General features: G+C 30.7%; 1 long non-coding RNA gene and 1 pseudogene across 3 annotated transcripts; both read right to left on the bottom strand.

Moving 5' to 3' along the window:
• Positions 1–4,319: 4,319 nt before the first annotated feature.
• LOC111399127 lies at positions 4,320–6,633 on the bottom strand. 3 transcript variants are annotated; one of them, XR_002703579.1, is made up of 3 exons: positions 6,353–6,633; positions 5,235–5,725; positions 4,320–4,791 (listed from the first exon to the last, which is right to left on the bottom strand). It is a non-coding gene; the product is annotated as an uncharacterized LOC111399127 (long non-coding RNA). The 3 variants fall into 3 exon arrangements; XR_002703580.1 differs by having other exon boundaries at positions 5,235–5,584; positions 6,353–6,624; XR_002703578.1 differs by lacking the exon at positions 6,353–6,633 and having other exon boundaries at positions 5,235–5,844.
• Positions 6,634–6,906: 273 nt separating this feature from the next.
• Positions 6,907–10,241, bottom strand: LOC111398413 (annotated as a pseudogene).

The following is a 10,241-nucleotide window of genomic DNA, read 5'->3' on the forward strand; positions in this document are numbered from 1 at the left end:
GACAAAATTTTGTGCGTAACAGGGACTTCACGATCAGTAGCAACTGTCTCGGGAATAACCACATCATCTACAGGAACTATCTCCACTGTCTCCCAAAAATCTCGATCATTATTATCCGCTCTATCTGAATCTTCGCGTTCACTTTCGACAATATCCTTCTTAACTAAAGTCACGCCAAGGCCAGTCGGATTCCTATGCATTTTATTCAATTCTAATAGATAGTTCAATTCAGCATCATTAGTAACAAATATAGGTGGTATTGGAATGGATGAATCCCCATAACCATTGAATAAATATCTCAGTTGCATATCGTACTGAGAAGAATCGACATTAAGCTTATTTTGCAAATCCCGGTACACTTCCGCATATGTACTCTCTATTACGGGAATTGCAATACAACCACATACATCACTCATCCATCTCTATTTCCATCTATTACTTTCATTCAGTTGGAAATCACCGAAATAACAAACCAGGATTATCATATCTGCATGACGATATAGAATTTTTAAATCAATTACAACAACAAAAATTCATATATTTATTTATTTAATCAACTTGTAATTAAAATTATAAGACAATTACCAAAACAGAAATTAATAATAAAAAAATTCGTAAAACAGTCGAAAAAATAGCCGACTGTGGATTGTTTTACCACTAATAGTCGGCTGTTAATTAGAAACAGCCGACTAACAGTCGACCGTCGGCTGTTTCTAATAGCCATCGGTCGACTGTTAGACAGTCATATGTTTGCTATCTGCTGTCTAACAGTTTTCATTAACATCCCACAGTTAATCGTCGGACTGTTTATTTTGCATATGACTTTTTATTTTTCTATAATTCTAAAAAAAAAAATTATAGATCTGTTTAAAAAAATTTCTACTAACTAATGTGTTATTTAACTACTCAAACGGACACCAATTTATTGAAATCGAAATTAAGCATGTGTAAATATACTTACCGATTTGAAGTAATTAATCTGAAAAAAATTCTGGCTTCCGGGTTTGAAAGTTTTTTGATATTTTAAGGTTCAAGTAGATGAAAAATGAGAGTTTTTTTGTGTTCGAGGCTCGTTCTGCATTTTTATAAGTGGAGAAGTATTTGGTTTTTAATTATTAACTAAAAAGGTAATAATATCTTTTAAACTATCCAATATTTTGTAATTATATAATATATTTAAGGGCATCTCTGTCTTTTACCATTCAAGAGATTAATGTGACAATTTTCAAGTTTTTAAAAGTCAAAGTGAAAATAAGAACATTTGACTAGATCAATTTTAAAAGTACCCCGAGGAGTGGGGGGGGGGGGGGTATATAAGAGATATTTAGAGGAACCAGTTAATGAATAGTAACTAAATGATTACAGTGTAGTGACGGCAACGGGGCGGGGCGGGGCAATTTTCTTGTCCCGTTTAATTTTTTTTTTTAATTCCGAGTTTAATAAAATACGGATAATGTTTAAGTTGAACTTTTAATAAAGAATACTCTTACTTTATGTAAATTTAAGTTTTTGTTTTGGGATAAAATTACTTATAGTGTAAAATGATTTTTAGAGAATGTGTAAATAAAAAGTATGAAAAAATTATAGGTCTACATGTAAATTATGTTATTAAAAAAATTGTGATAGAAAATAAGTTTTAAAAAAAAAGCGATTTTGAAATATGTTGCATAGACGAACTCTATTAAAAAAAAAAAAAAAAATCACGTGGTGGATTTGGGGAGGGGCATCCTCGCCCCGGCCCGCCCGGGGTGGGGTAAATTGCCATCACCATTACAGTGTGAAAACGAGGGCATCAGAAATGAACAATGATTCTAGGATTGCCTCTTTTAAGAGAACTATGTTTTCACGTGTCATTTTTTAGGTAATATTAAGTTATTAACGTGTCAAAATATCTACTTCGTTCTCTTAATAAATCTATAAATTTGATTAATTGTTTAAAATGATAAATAGAAATGTAATTTTCATATATGACACACTTTTGACATTAAAAAAAAATTAAAAGTTTATTAGGAATTTTTCTAAATGACGTCAAAAATTTTATTAAATTATTTAAAAAATTAATTGATCGAGAGAAAAAAGTAACAAGAAGAAAAAATTTTCTAAAAACGATCGAATTTCTTTAATATATAAAAAAATTTCAGATGTTAAAATATCAAGATGAAAAATTAGTTGGCCTCAATTTTGTGTTGCTATAATTGAAATGTATTTTTCGGGAATATGATAAATGTTCCCTTGATGCATGGATTAAAAACCCAAATTATTGGAGTTCATAATTTATATATCAAACATTATTTTACATATAAAGGACTTATTTGATGATTACTATATTCAATATAATTAAATTGTGTAATTAATCGAATCTTTTTTGTTTTTATTTTTTCAATATCCAATCGTTTAATGATTTTTATTATTATTTACCTATAATATTATTTTATGGAAGATTCTACGATTGAAAATAAAAGAGAGAAAAATGAGAAAAAAATTTGATGGAACCAAACACAAACTGAGCTACGGTATAATATTTTGTCACTTAAATAGGGTTGAGATTTTTATTTAATCACCCAATTATGATATATTTGAATTTAATCCTCCAAAATTTATATATATCTAAAATATTCAATATCATCAAATAAATTAATTGACATCCTTTTGATTGAGTATTAATTTTTTTTAACATTGTGTTAAGTTTTACTTTGATTTATCGTGACTACTTTTAGAAAATAAACAATATATATGATTTAATATACTCTGTGTCACGTCATATAAGGGTAAAATAGATTTGTATAAAAAATATATCAATCACCAATGAAAAAAGGAAATTATATTGAGAAAAGTACCGCGAAAAAATAATAAATATTAATAAAATAATTAATTTTTTTAAAGAAAAAAGGACGAGTTATACGCATTTTTTAACACACACGTTTGATGTATGTTTAACTATTTTCGATATTCATTTAGATCATTTGATATATCTATTATATAGTTATGAAATAAACATTGAGAGAATATAGAAGATTTATAAGGATTTATGATAGATTTTTATAAAAAAAAAAAAACTAAATAAATCACATCATAAAAAAAATTGACACCGAACATCATCTTTAAAAAAAATAAATAGATAAAAAAATAAAATAAAAAAATAAAAAAAGGTTGCCTAACGGAGTAACTTCGTGCATCACGGAGCATTTGCTTCGTGATGCACGGAGCAAAATTGCTCCCATCACGGAGCATTTGCTTCGTGATGCGTGGAGTTGCTCTATTTATTTATTTTTTTGCCAATTTTTTGACTAAGTGCTTTATTTAGTTTTTTTTTTTATATAAAAATCTACCATAAATCTTCTATATTCTCTCGAAACTCATTTCGAGAATTATATCATAAATATATCGAATGATCTAAATGAATATCGAAAATAGTTAAACGTACATCAAATGTGTGTATTAAAAAATGCTTATAACTCGTTTTTTCTTAAAAAATCAATTATTTTATTAATGTTTATTATTTTTTCGCGACAAGACAAGAATTTTTTAGAAAATTTCCTAATAAATTTAAAAAAATTATTAATGTCAAAAGAGACATCATTTAAAAAATTAAGAATTTCAATAACATGCTAACTTTATAAATTCATCGACGATTGTACGGTAGTCGAATGCATAAATCTTCTATATTCTCTCGAAACTCATTTCCAGAACTAAGTCATGGGCGCATTGAATGATCTAAATGAATATCAAAATTAATTAAACGTATATCAAACGTGTGTGTTAAAAAATGCGTAAAACTCGTCTTTTTTCTTAAAAAAAAATCAATTATTTATTAATGTTTATTATTTTTTCACGATAATTTTCTCAAGATCATTTACATCATTTTCTTAAAAAAAAAAATTATGTGGTATAACGTAAACTATTTTTTTTTTTGGACGTAAAAACTCAAAATATGACCTGAATGAACAGTAATTGGCATATTGTCTCTTTTATTTTATTGTAGTAGGGATAATAGATAATAAAAATAAATAATAGGGAATGAACATAGAGCTACAATAAATTACTTATTTAAGTCAATCATGGAAAGCAATAAAGCTGTCGCATTAATTTCATTTCTGTGAATGAACAGTAGGAATAATTAAAGCCTTTTGTCAGTGGAAATAAATATTGAACGAGTTTAACTACAGTAGGGAACCAGTTTAGTGTGAAAACTCTACCTCAAGATGAATATTAATGTTGGCATCCTCTCTTTTAAGGCAAAGGGGATATAGAAATTAGACTCTTCGGCTAATAGATGAACGAAAAGTAGATTTTTGAGATAATCGAATGGTAACTTATCATTGAATACAAATGCTATTTGATTTTGCACCCTAATGTGAATCCATCTAGTGTTGCAAAAAGTGTCATCACCAGATAAATCACAATTGACATGGAAAACTCGATACTTTATCACTTCATATAAATTCCAAAACCGAATAATATCGAGCTTTCACTTCCAAAAACGTTATTTAGTTTAACCAAACATGCACTATAAGAGAGCTAAAACATGAGATTTGACTATGAGCACCGTAAATGTAAAAGACATACCTCACCTTGAACCATACTATAGACAGCGCCATGGGGGGAAAAGGATGGGATATACGAACTAATTTTATCTGATCATTGTTGAAGTTTCTTTTCAGTGGCAAAACGGTTGCTAAACTGATTTCCTTCACCAAATTTTTATCATCAAAGGGAACTCCAAGACCACTGGTTGATGCACGATTTTGATGGGGATAAAGAAAGCTTTAGTTTATCTCCTAGATTACTTACCTGAAAAATAAGAGGGCTAACACATTAGCATTCGGAAAGGATCTAACAAAAACTTTTTATTAATAAATTATATGTATCTACATGAAAAAGTGACGCGAAAATGACGATATCTGTTTTTCCTTTTGCCTGTTATTCTTAATAATACATTAATCTACACTTAAAATACAGCCAATTTCCAAAATTTGAGAAAACACATAGAGATTTTACTGAGGCGTCATGAGATACTACATTTAACTACCGTACCTTGCAAGGAGAAAAAACAGTGAGTGTTGACATCCCAGAATTCTTATTGACAAAACAAAATTCAAAAATTATAGCACCCAAAACCCCTTTTGTTTTATCTATCTGAATACATGCGCAATACAAAAAATCTAAAAAATTAACACCCCAAAAGATCTTATATATGTGAATGCATAAAGAATTTACGAGACAATGGTCTCAACCTTTCAGAAAGAGGAATAGCTGCTGATTAGTCAGCATTAATCTTGACTTTTTTTTCTGCCGCTACCATAATCATCCATTGGCCTCTCTCCCACTTGTTCTCTCCTTTTAGGGTGCTTCAAAACACTGTCCTCCCGCTCTCAAACCTCCCTACTCTCGTTCGCTACTGGTGGTACAGTACCTCAGTTGTCATTAATTGGAGTCGCAAAAGCTGTAGCCGCTATAATCCTCTTTCTCCTTGTTCTCTTCGCAATTGCTCTGCTCTTTCCATTTATTTAGCCACATACCCTCAATCATACCTTCAAAAACAACTTGGAAGACCTTCGGACAAACCAGTAGGCATGTTTGCAACCTTTAATGAGGGTAGTTTCAACAAGAACTATTTTATTCAAAAATATTAGTAAAAGACATGATGATTAGTGCTGTTAGTATCGCTATTTTCAGACACAACATGGTTAATCTGGTGCAGCGTACAAGTTCCCTTTATTTCACGCTGAAATTCACAAATTTAACTCAGTCAATCTACATAACCAATCCAAATGCCCAATGGACAAATGCAAACACAAAGGTTCTAGTTTAATTAATAACCTTCAAACATATGAAACTAAAAAAAAAAAAAAAAAAATTTTAAGCAAAAAAAATCATCTAAAAATTAAAAAAAAAAAAAAAAAAAAAAAAAAAAAAAAAAATTCTAAGCAAACAAAAGCATCTAAAAATTGAAAAAATAAACACAGATGACAATTAGCTGTATTTTATATTTTTCCAAAAAATGTATCGAAATTTTCAGCAAAATGAAGATAGATTTTATGAAAATCAGTCTATAAAAACCCTAAAAAGAAAATTTAACTGGGCACGACAGCATTGAAACTAAATATGAATGTATTTTCTTCCCAATATGATAAAAAAGAAATTAATTTTTTTTTTTTTAATAACTAAAATCAGATCCCATTAGATCAAATACACATAAAAACCATTTGTTTTCCATTATACGATCTAAAACAAAAAAACAATTACATCGAAAACCAAATTAAACATATGAAAACCACAGAACAAAAATTCCCAACTTTCTTTCCATCACTTCTTGAAATTCGCATAAAAGAATTGGGTAAAAAATTCGTACCTGGCTCCTCGTTCTCGTTGCAATTCCTGTATCCTTAAAATTTAGTTAGCCCAAAATCCTCATATTACCTCCAAAAAGCAGCTTACGGTACCTTCAGAAGAAGCTTTGGGAACATCCTTTGGAGTAAAATGTTAAAGGAGAGAGATCAACTGTTGCTAGGATTTTTGTTCAAAGAAAAAGGATCGTCAATCTTTCATTTTTTCTCTGCAGAAAATGCCAAAAAGTAATATATGAAGAAGATATTTTGTATTCAGTAGTGCAAACCTGTTTAGAAACAGTTATGTCAACCAAATGTGAAAATGAGGGTTACAAGAATGAACAGTAACTCCCCAAGCAGCTCTTATAAGAGAACTAGTCCTCTGGCTCATACAATGCACTGGCTTAGTTATTTTCAAGGTAATTTTAGAGTGTTTGCAAAATGGATTTATATCTCTTTTTTTCTTTGATGACTTCTTTTTAAGCATTCGATGCATAATACATCAATTTTTCATCTGAAGTGGATGTGAGCAAACTCTACGTTGCTAATGGAAAGAGCATGAGAAATCTATACATCCTTAACCAAACTTTTGATACAACATATTTGACTTCAAATATTTCCAGACAGAACTTAGCAATGTAGACACAATGCTAACAATATTTAGATGATAAATTAATATATTAAAAAACTTTGCCAACCTTATGACATAATTGCCATACTGATCCTCCTGTGCCATCATGCTTATGAACCCTAGAATCTCTTCCATAACTTTACACTGAGTTTTTGTATCCTGACAGTGCTTCAATACTCTGGAAAATAAAACATCACTATCGGAATTAATAAAATAAAAAAAGAGCAAACTAAAATATGTAAAATGATAAAAGTATGTTAAGACGTTATGTAACCTATATCACACGACACCCATATGGATGAGTAGAACGAGACACAACTTGGTCAAAAAAATTGTTGAGATAATAAACTCGATGTGCTCCTCTGGAATGCATTTGATGCATTTGGATGACATGGTTACCATTTTGATCATGCACACAACGCATGACATGTCCATCAAGCTCTTCCACCATTTTGATCTTCTCATTCACATTAACAGCTTGAACAGCCTAAGTTTTTTAATACTTTACAAATTAGATATCCATAAAATCACAACTTCTGTTAACTATAGTAGTTTATTATTATAAATATATGATTCAAATACCAAAATTATCTAGGAGAATATGAAATAGCTCATTTGGAGAAATTACATTTCACAAGCAGGAAGCATGAACGAATACAGCAAACAAAAAGTTGTACAAAATGTAAATTTGATGTTACCTTCTGTATTACCCGAAAACCACACATTTGAAGGCTAAGTGTAAGTATATGTGCAAAAAGCTTGCTACCTAATTCTCTTCTCTAGGCTGCATTCCATGTTCAAAAGACTGGAAAGAAATAAAATTAGTACCAACAAACAAAATAATGGAGTCTAAAAAGTTGAAGGGATTATTTGTGCGTATAAATGTAGACAATTGTAAATATCAACTAATAAAGGACAAAAATGTTGGTATCTTCTGGATTACATAATTATCAAACACATCAGTTATCAGAGTAAGAGCTTGAGGAAATTTTTTATGGAAACCCATGTTCTTCTTCTCTGCTATGGCCTTTTCAAGTTTTTTCTGTATGATTTGGCTTCTATACCCATCAACACTAATAACAATGTAAAGATTCGAAAGTACAAGGTTTCAGCAATCATAAGGTGAAAAGAGCATTCTTGAGAAATATATGCCTACATTCAACAACATGACCTCAAAATCTCAGAAATTTCAAAACATTTGGGTTTGTTGCTCCTAAACTCCTCTAGCAAAGAGGAAGCAAATGTGTTCTCCAAGTTGTCCAAGTGCCAAGTTCCCATCATACCCCAGCTACATTTCTCACCCCACCAGGTAATCTCATGTTGAAATCTTTATGCCGCATAGGACTACCAGGTCCTACAGGAGAACTTGGAATAAGAGGGGGACCTTCGGGATTCGACCCAATTCCAAATGCAGGATTACTATAGTAACCATAAGGAGTAGAAAAACTGGTCTTTCCAAACAATGGAACACCATATTGCGACTTTTGTTGTGATAATAGGGTGCCAAAATAAGCCTTTTGAAGCAAAGTTCATGTATGAATTACCCATACAACTTCTATCTGCGAAAGGGTCACTAAGAGCTGCAGCATACTAAGCTGTCCTCAAGTGTTGAAGATACATTGGATCAATGAAAGGTGCTTGCAGCGCACTACCAACCATCTGAATTCCCATTTGGCTGAGGTTCTCTTCAGATGCCTAGATTTGATCCCCCTAGCATCCTTGAGTCCATCCTAGGTACAACTATCTCAGATGCAGCAGCAGCATCTTCAATAAGGCAAGAGATTGATGGCACCACTAAAATTGAAAAATTACGATGATGTTGTCAAAAATGAACATGCTCAAACGCTTTTAACTTGAGAATCCACGTCACAAAATCTTATTGTCACATATCATCTATATGTAAATCAATCTATAAGTAGTGATGAACACATAGCACTAAGTCAAAGGGAAGGCAAAGCTTAGACCATCCCCTAGGCCCATGAAATTTTTGAAGGGAAAAAAAATTAAATTTCTTTTTTTTTTATAGTGATTTTTTTAACATATCAATCCAGTATAAAATATTTTTTTAATCTCCTTGACTCAACCCTGACGGGTAGCTCAGTGGTCAGGGTTGAGTCAAACTAACAAATGTAGGACCATTAAGGATTACTAGTCAAATAGTTTTGACTATGCAACAACCTTCATCTAAACTGATAACAAAATCACAGTTTATAATAAGCAATCTTGCAAATATGTAGAGAATATTTTTATTGTAATGAATAGGTTAATTGAAAAGTATATAAAAGACTTTGTTTATATGGGCAAAATAATTTCCTTATCTTATCAATATAAGGAAACAAACCCAAAATCCTAAAAGGAAAGAAAACTAAAATCCTAAAAAGGAAAGAAAACTCTATTCTAATAGGAAACAAAAATCCTATTGTAATAATAACTAACTGCTATCATATTTATAATAGGAACATTCTAGCTCAACTCGTACAAGGCTAGTCCTACATAATAGAATTATATGTTCACGGTGTAATTGTTATGCCTTAGGTTTAATCAACATTAGACATAAATACTTTTAATATACAATTGATGCAATTTTATGATAGATCTATTATTTAATTAATATTCAATCAAATTAAATAATAGAGTCCTTAGATTCAAATGTTGATAATTAGTTAATCACAAGAAATTGTGATTGTGAGATATAAATTACGTATGATTGAATTTTAAATCGTCCGTGGTCGTAAGTAATAATGAGATACGGATATCATTATTACGGATAGACCATTACGTGCGGCATTTCTTACTTGTAAAGTAAGTAGCTGATCTCACAAGTTAAAGTGTGATGACACTTAAATGAATACGTTGATTTTTTGTTATAGAACAAAACATTGGAGACCCACTGTGAAATTCCACATGATAGCTATCTGAGTGTCAGTGATTAATCTCTAACGTTCGGTAATGGAATTGGTCCTTTGACTTGAGGTCATCATGGTGCCTTATATGAGGACAGTCATAATTTGACGGTGTTGGATGTTGCTCTGCAAAAGGCTGCTAATACGACATCGTTTTGGTACATCAAGAGTTGTATGTAGGTTGTGAATGACTAATAGAGGATTCGTCATTCTTAGATAGTAAGAGATTATGATCTGCATTTCATTCAATTAAGTCGATAACGAAATCCTTAGCCAAGGTGTACTCATAAGTCGAAAAGAAATTTTGACTTATATTGACTCAATAGTATAATGGAAGATATGACCGATAATTGAGATTAACATACTTCCATATCTCAT

Source organism: Olea europaea, chromosome 8 (assembly GCF_002742605.1).
Source record: "Olea europaea var. sylvestris chromosome 8, O_europaea_v1, whole genome shotgun sequence".
Classification (NCBI taxonomy): domain Eukaryota; kingdom Viridiplantae; phylum Streptophyta; class Magnoliopsida; order Lamiales; family Oleaceae; genus Olea; species Olea europaea.